The 8,570-nt window shown below is 30.2% G+C and overlaps 1 protein-coding gene across 3 annotated transcripts in view; it reads left to right on the forward strand.

The window, feature by feature from the left end:
* Window positions 1–8,570, forward strand: part of LOC145265402 (uncharacterized) — a 43,696-nt gene that overhangs the window by 2,417 nt on the left and 32,709 nt on the right. The window contains exon 1 of one of the 3 annotated variants that reach the window (XM_080121226.1): window positions 8,466–8,570. This exon is cut by the window's right edge and continues 15 nt beyond it. The exons of the other annotated variants lie outside the window; for them this stretch is intronic. The gene's annotated coding sequence lies outside the window, so the exon portion shown is untranslated. Of the gene's footprint in view, window positions 1–8,465 lie in introns of those variants that run through there. 3 annotated transcript variants of the gene reach the window in all.

Below are 8,570 nucleotides of genomic sequence, written 5' to 3' on the forward strand. Positions count from 1 at the left end.
TGGTAATTTTAAAGGATTTTTAGGGTGGAAAGATGCTTCACCTTTATCGATTTTCTTTTTCCTTTTTTTTTTTTTATCTTGAACTTTTTTGGCTTTAAGGTTGCTGTCAGCGAATCAAATTTGAACCATGATTTAATATATAGTTAATTTAATATATAGATATAGTTCTTATGCATAAGACGCAATTCATTTCAATCTTATGTGGACCCGGGGCCGGGGGGTCCCCTTTATTGTATCCATGACCATGGACCTCATGTGACATGCCTCTGGCCATTTTTGCAAAATACTTGGTAAACACGCAGATTAACCTATTGGAGCGTGGCCTACGTAAATAGAAGGCCATTCTAATTAAGTTACGTGACCTGCTGACGTCGCAGAATAAAGTAATGGCGATAGACAACGAGGATTTCTAAATTGCTAATTAGGGCGGACTTGAACGAGAATCACCCCCATCCCTCTCTCTCTCTCATATATATATATATATATATTGTGGTATGTAGTAGTAGTTTTCGAGTTGGGGATGATTATTCCAAAAGCCGTTCTTAATATGGATAGGTTGGAGGTGTTTATACGGTACTTTTAGTTTAATAAAGACATTAAAAAAATGAAAATATCGAAAAAGTTGTACGTATCCGTTTTGGACAGAATTTTTCCGGAAAAAAATTTCACTTAATTTGATCGAGTTTTTTTTACAGAGGAAAAACGTTTTTGTGACAGCTCGCTAAAGGTAGCCATGTTTGGATTTTTAGAACACGCCACGGGGAGATAACTCGGTTTAAAGCGCCGACATCCCCCTCCTCATCTTAAATAAGTTTTTCTTAAAAGTCGAAACATGGCTACCTTTTGATCGGTATCATAAATGTTTTGTTTCGACATTTTCATTTCTGAATGTCTTAAACTGTACAACCACCGAATATAGTTTTAAAAATTAATTTTCCCGCCAACAAAATACGCGTTTGGACGTGTCCAAATGTAAAATTTTATCTTTCAGAAAAGAAAATACAGACCCTTTTGGATTAGTTTTATAAATCTTTTGACTTTTTGAGAATCGCTTAACCGTGGCCATGCGATTCTACTGGAACGGCTTTCTATTCACTAGGGGCTGCCAACAGTGACCACAGAATTACCCCATCCTATATGTAACACGATGTAACTTTATTATAAATTAATATTATAACTTTCGTAGCATTTAAAAGGGCAAAATAAACCAGTAATTTAAAAAATTTTCATCGAACCAAAATAATGAAATTGCGAGACGAAAAATCGTGTTTACATAATTGGCGCTTTAAAATAACGTTCCAATGTAGTAGACATTTCGAACGAGAAAACATACCCGTATTTAATAAATCTAGCAAAAATCAAGTAATGGCCAGATTTTCGTGAAATTTTCGATACTTATCCGTTTTAGAATTAAATTACCTATAAAATGCAGTTTTCGTAAAATATACGAAGGGAAATACTTTTTTAGTGTGTGCCCCCCCCCATATTTATTTTTTCGAAATTCGAACAAAATATATTTAAATCTATCGAAATTTCTACTTATGAAACATAAGAGTTCAAATAAGTAAAAAAAAATTTTTTTTTTTAAATTTAAATACACGTATTTGAACGAAAATTTACCTTGAAGTTGCAATTAAAAAATTGATATAAACTTAATATTGTTTCTTTTTTAATTTTTTTTTTTTTTCGAATTAATGTATACAATAATCAGTTGAATTGCCAAGAAAAAGAAACTTCGTAAACATCAATTAATTTTAAAAGATTAAAACGATTAAAATTCCGTTATTTCAAAATGTTCGGTTACAACATAGATTTTTAATTGTTTAGATTTCTTTTTAATATTAAATTTTAATATAAACATGACTTTTGTCAGCTATTTTATCGACAGATTAAAACCAATTTGAAAATATTATTGCACAATATTAAGCATTTTGTAGGCTCCCCCTCATTTTGTTTATTTTTACCGAACAAAATATAGAGGCCCGTAAGTAACCAAAAGAACATTCCGTAAAACCGTATTTCATATTTAATATACAAATGTTTATAATATTATTAATCATTAAACTGTGTAAATCTTAAAACCTAACAAAATTATAACAAAGATTAATTATTAATTGCAGTTTGAAGAAGATAAAGGTTTTAAAAAATCATTAAATCGCTTCTGCTTTTCAATAGTTCGTACACAAATCTGACGTCACGGAAACATACGGTCCAATCTTCACAATCGTTTGGCAGTCCCTACTATTCACATAGGTAAACACGCATATTCGAGCGTGGCCTACCTAGATAAGGTTTTTGTTTTAACTTAGTTGGTAAATGTTTACTTTAACTACAACAGAACACCGACCAATAAAATTTGGTGTTTTATAGGTTTTCGGGGTCGCTGACAACGAATCTGATATTCAAACCCGTCGCAAATTTACCATTTGCATGGTATTAACCCCTGAACCCTCGCACTATTTTGTGCCAACTCACCGCCGTCGTTTATGCTATTCGTACACGCATGGACGCATCGCGGAAGAATTTTTTAGCAGACATTTAAAATGACAAAGTTTTCAAAAACAAAATGTTGTTCAGTTTTCTGTGTTACGTAGTTTTTTATGCCTTTTTAATTGATCTAAAAAATTAAGTTTTCACTAGCGGTCTACAAAAGCATTTTTATTTTTTTTGGAGGAGGGGGAGTTCAATTATAAAACTTGTACAATATTTAACAGGTGCTTCCGCAGTTTAATTTACCGTTTTTCCGTAAGTAACGCACCGACATAGACCGAGCAGAAGAACTGTTTAATTTTTCACAAAAATTCTGTTTACATTGCCCCTCCATCGCCCTACCTTATTACGCGCGTTCATGCGCGAACGCATCATGGCGATGAGTTAGCACAAAATAGTGCAAGGGTTCAGGGGTTAATACCATGCAAACAGTAAATTTGCGACGGGTTTAAATATCAGATTCGTTGTCGGCGACCCCGACAACCGAGGAAAAACAAATTTTATTGGTCAGTGTTCTGTTGTAGTTAAAGTAAACATTTACCTTAAAGTTTCCTTACTTCGATACACAAGTAGCGGCAATTTAGAATTTAAAAAAATGGCTGATATAAGACGGTCATCTGGAAGTCTCTATAGTCGCTCAAAAATCGAAAATAAGAAATACTGATGTCCAATAAGCTTCTTATAATAGTTTGGATTTTTAGAACACACCACGGGGAGATAACTCAGTTTAAAGCGCCAACATCCCCCTCCTCATCTTAAATAATTTTTTCTTAAAAATCGAAACATGGGTACCTTTTGATCGGTATAACATTTTTTTTTTTTTTTTTTTTTTTCGTTAAAAAAAAAAACAAAAAAACTACTTGATCAAATTAAGTGACAATTTATTTTTTACTCTAAATAGAATTTTTCAAAATTCCATGTAATTTCTTAGTGATCACATGGAAAATAAACGTTGAAGTAAACTGAAGTATTAGCTTTTTATGAACATCTTCTCTACCCCCCCCCCCCCTTAAAAAAAGATTCTACTTTTAAATGAATGTGTGAACATAATAAAAAACTTAGTGGATAAGGGGGGGGGGAACGATGCTTGTACACAGAATTTGAACAGTTTTATTCCCTCCAAATGTTTCTAGGGTGTTCACACGTAATCGCCTAATAAAAGTAGAATTTCATTTAAATGGAATGTAGGTAAGGATTTTCCATCCACAAATCTAAATAGTTTTGATATATTTTGTTTGGAATTTAATTTTATTGTAAAAAAAAAAAAAATCATGGGGCGTGGTTTCTACTTTACCGTTGGTTTATAATTTGATTTTTATTTAAAAAAAAATTTCTGGTCAGTGTACACCATTTTTTTAAAATTTTATTTTTATTACGAAAGCGATAAACAAGATTATCATGTTTTTAATTCCGGAGAGGTTTCTGTTCATTATCTTAAGTGAACCCTGGCCTCTTCAGCTAGCTAAAGAGGTCAGTGAAGATATTTAGAACGATCGAAATTTATTTTACTGCACGTTTTTATTTATACGCTTTTTTTTTTTTTTTTTTTTCCCCCCGAGATAAATTTATACATGATACATTTATCCTATTCTATCCCCACACCTCATGAGCTTCTACTTTTTTAGGCGATTACATGTAAACACTCTGGAAAACTTGGCAGTAAAAAAGTTTTGCATAGAAATTTGACATAACTGATTAATTTCTAGACTAGAAGTTTCTGACCGTATATTGCGTTTTAAGGGTATATAACTAAGAAATATTGAACTATTTTCTCAATTACAAAGGGCTCCGATTTTTTAAGAAATAACCTAAAAAAAAAAAAAAAACGCTTTTAACACTTTCTGGGTGTAAACGAAAAACATTTAACTAAAACCAAACTAAAATGCTTAGATGTTCAAACATTATCTGGTTGGTAAATGGATGATTATTTTAGGTTAAATTTTGTGTTTGTATTACTGAACACACATACATTTGAAAAGGTTGTCAAAAAAAAAAACAAATATATAACAAATAAATGTTATCAAAGGCAAGATAAGTTACTTTTCTACCTAACTGGATATGTTTTTAGTGTTTTTATTTAATATAACATGTTTATTCAGCTCGAAAAACAGTGTTTACCGATGTATTGGAAAGTTAAGAATGGCGTCCGACTCTCTCTTTGACGCGGTAAGTTTGGGAAAAGGAGTTAAAAATAAAAAAAACTAGACAAAATACTGTTACAAATTCGCTCAATATATGTTACCGTGACATAGGCTAGGAGTGTCAGAATTTGCCATTAAAAAAAGTGATTAGACTTTCGAAGCTTATAACAATATGAATAATGTAATTTAAACCTTTTCTTTTTTTTTTTTTTATAAAAGGAGCAAAGACCAAACTTAAAAGGTTTTATCGAAAAATATACAATATTTTTTTAACTGTTTTCTTTAAAGAAAACAGTTAAAAAAATATTGTATATTTTTAAAGATTTCACGAAATTCAACAAATTTTTACTTAATCTAAATATAATAAATATATATAAATTCAAAAAAATCACTTACCTATATAAAATACTAATCAATGGATGCTTCCTTTCTTCATTTATGAGAATTTGCCCATATTTATATTTTATATTCCATGTATTTCTAAAATAAAACAATTTTTTTAAACAACAATTTGAAAAGACCGCCATTATGTAAGCATTAACCGGTGTTAAAGCGGTGTTTCTTCCTGTTTTGAAATACGGATGGATAGAAGCACGTAAAAACATCACATACGCGTTAGCCGTCAAGCCTTGTGCGTGAAGAAAGATGTGTCACATGTTACTTATAAGTTTTTGCCTTAAAAAAGAAAAACACTTGACAATTTTTTTTTTTTTTTTTTCTTAAAGAAATACGAGTTTTTGATTTAATATATTCTTTATGGAGTGAATTTTTTTTTTTTTTTTTTAATATGTAAAAAAAACATTGAATGAAATAGAAAAAATTGTCATAATTCTACAAAATTTTCTGGACAATATAACAAGATTATAAGGTTTCGCTTTAAAAAAAAACAAAATTCAACATGGTTTTTAAAAAGGTTTTAAACTTTGGACTTTACAGGTAAATCAGCAAATAACTTTCTTTTTTTTTTTTTTTAGCTTATTTTATTTATTGATCTTTTATCTTTAATTTGTGATATAAATTTGAGGTGAGAAAATTATTTTCATTTGAATAGACATTTTAAAATGGGGGGGGGTAAAAAAAACGCTTATCTAGAATATTATATTCAGTTTATTGGAAAAAGCATAAAATTTCATATTGTACCTGAAAATATCATAAAAATTGAACCATTAGAAAATTTTTTATAGCTTTTTAAAGTTTAAAAATTAAAACAAATTTAACTCGTAAAATTCAATTGATTTCATTGCATAAAAAACATGGCTGCATGAATGCGTGCAGGCACTTTGTAAACTGTTTTTTAAAAAATAAAAAATATTTCTATTTTTTAAACAACTTTAATTGTTTATTTTGAAGTATATTCCATAAAAAAAATAAACAACCCACTTTAAAAATCCTCCAAATTTCTGACACACCTAGACATAGGCTGACATATATTTGGCGGGTTTTTAACAATATTTTGTATAGTTTTTTTTTATTATTTATAACTAATTTTCCCAAACTTACCATGTCAAAGAGGGAGTCGGGCGCCATTTGTAATTTTCCAATACACCGGTAAACAATGCATGTTTTTCAAGCTGAATAAGCATGTTACATAAAATAAAAACACTAAAAAATATCCAGTTAGGTAGAAAAGTAACTTATCTTGCCTTTGATAACATTTATTTGTTATATATTTGTTGACAACTTTTTCGAATCTGTGTACAGTAATAAAAACGCTAAATTTTATATGCTAACCTGATTGCTCACTTTTGAGGTCTGAAAATATTTGAATCTTTACCAAGTTTTCACTTTTTTTTATGGTCATAATGTACCATAATACCCTTTTCAGTAATGATCACTTGGCTTTTTCAGGCAAAGCACTCGGAATCCATTTGGCAAAATTGTCTCTCCTATGTTGTTGATGAAAAAGATTTTTCTTTGTTTTTGCAAATATGTTAGCATCCTGGAAAATTAAAACAAATACATTTTAGAATTTAATGAGGGTGGTGGTTACTTTGTTATTTAGTCTAATACTTGACTAGAAATTATATATTTATCACCCAATATTTGATAACGTAAGGTGACAAAATGCCCTTTTTTTTTTTTTTTTTTTTTTTTTTGCATTTCCAAAATGATTGCCACTTGAAGAAAAAGCAATTATTTATTTTGAAGAACAAACCTGTTTGTCAACGTTTCCATGGGAAATTAATGTCTAGCTAGAATTCAAAGTTTATAGGTCAGTTTAGTATTAGTGTTCATTCGTGCTCCTCAAAGAATCCCGATTTCATTCAAAAGGGGGTGGAGCTTTTACATAAATCAAACGAATTATAAAACTATTTTTAGCTTCAGAAAAAATTTTGTAATGCGAGAAAAATAATCTGTATAGGTTTTTTTTTTTTATATATATAAATAAATACGGAATTTCCATTCAAAATCCATTAAATATTATGCATGTAAAATTGAGGAAATCCTTGAAATGTCAACATGTGAATAAGTGAAATCAAAACAAAATAGCCACCAAAATTTACCTGATGTTGTGTTTATCTAAAAACGAAACTAATTTTCATTTTAAATGATTTCTTGTTTAATCATATTTATTAATATTAAACAAAAATGTAAAACCGTTTTTAATACCTGAACAGAATTTTTTTTTTGCATTCTTTTCTGACCACAACTTTTAAACATTTCGAGTAACTTTCGTACAAGGATGTTAATTTATATTTCTTCTAAAAACGTTTCGTCTAAAGAATTTTCTATTCCTTTTTCCATTCCCTTATGGGTCGGTTGGTGTTTGAGGAAAATTACCCCCTCACTGCTCCCCTAATGGGGTCTTTAGATGGGAACAAAAGTGCCTATATAATTTTACTGAATGAATGAAGGTGGCACTTCCGCTTGAATTAGTGAGCAAAATTGGCTTTTAATAGTCATGAGCAATCTATTGTATACTTAATATTATTAAAAACATATCCTAACCCAAAGTCCAAGTGGCAATTCAAAAAAAAAATGAAAGACCAAAACGGTGCATGCAACATGAATGTAACAGAATAGTTAAAAGTTAATTTTACTAGGAAATAAATTCCTCCCCTCTAAAAAGAGGTAGTATCTAGGAAAATGTCGTCCTCTGTGTGTGTGTGTGTGTGTGTGTGTGTGTGTGTGATTTTTTTGGGTTTTTTTTTTTTTTTTTTTTTTTTTTTTCTTCTTTTGAAGATTGTAACGTTAAGTATGGGGCAGCCAAACCAGCTGCCAACATTTCCCCGCTTTTTATTGAAACCAACCGAGAGCTCTTTTTAGTATCCTCGTTGTTCCCTTAAGTGCAATTGTTTGGATCTCACTTGCATTTGGTTCACAAGGAATATTAGTTAGGTAGGACTTCAGGTTCTTCTTCATAAACCTTGTGGCACCTATAATAAATGGTATGATTGATTAGTTTCTTTTCATATACATTTGTGTGTGTGCACGTGCACACTAGACAGGTCGTTATCATCCATTTAATTTGAATTCTGTAACTGACATTCGTTGTAGTGTCAGTCATATGTAACAAAAGAATTTTCCTCCAAAACAAAATCACAACAAAAATTCTGGTGACGTTGAAACTTTTCTACCATACGACTGATTTGCAATCAGAACTTTTATCAAAACACAAATCAACTTTTGACACCAAATAGTCTGTAGGCTTCTCAGGCCCTATCTGTTGGAAATGTTTTTAGCAATAATTTTGAATTAATGATTTATGCAGAAAAGCATTTTCATGTAAATTCCAGTTAGTAATAATTTTCGTTTCACTAATGTGATGCCCCCCACTAGGTGTGTCAGAAACTTTGTGAAAAATATTGAATTCGACCCCCCTGTCTTTCCAAGCTTATAACTACTCGAAAAATGTAATTCAAACCCTAATTTTTTTTTCAGTTAAAGGAGCAAGGACCAAGGTTTCATTTAAAAAAAAAAAAAAAAAAAAGTTTTAAA

The sequence above is a fragment of the Euprymna scolopes genome, chromosome 40, assembly GCF_053919585.1.
Source record: "Euprymna scolopes isolate OS-2025 chromosome 40, ASM5391958v1, whole genome shotgun sequence".
NCBI lineage: Eukaryota > Metazoa > Mollusca > Cephalopoda > Sepiida > Sepiolidae > Euprymna > Euprymna scolopes.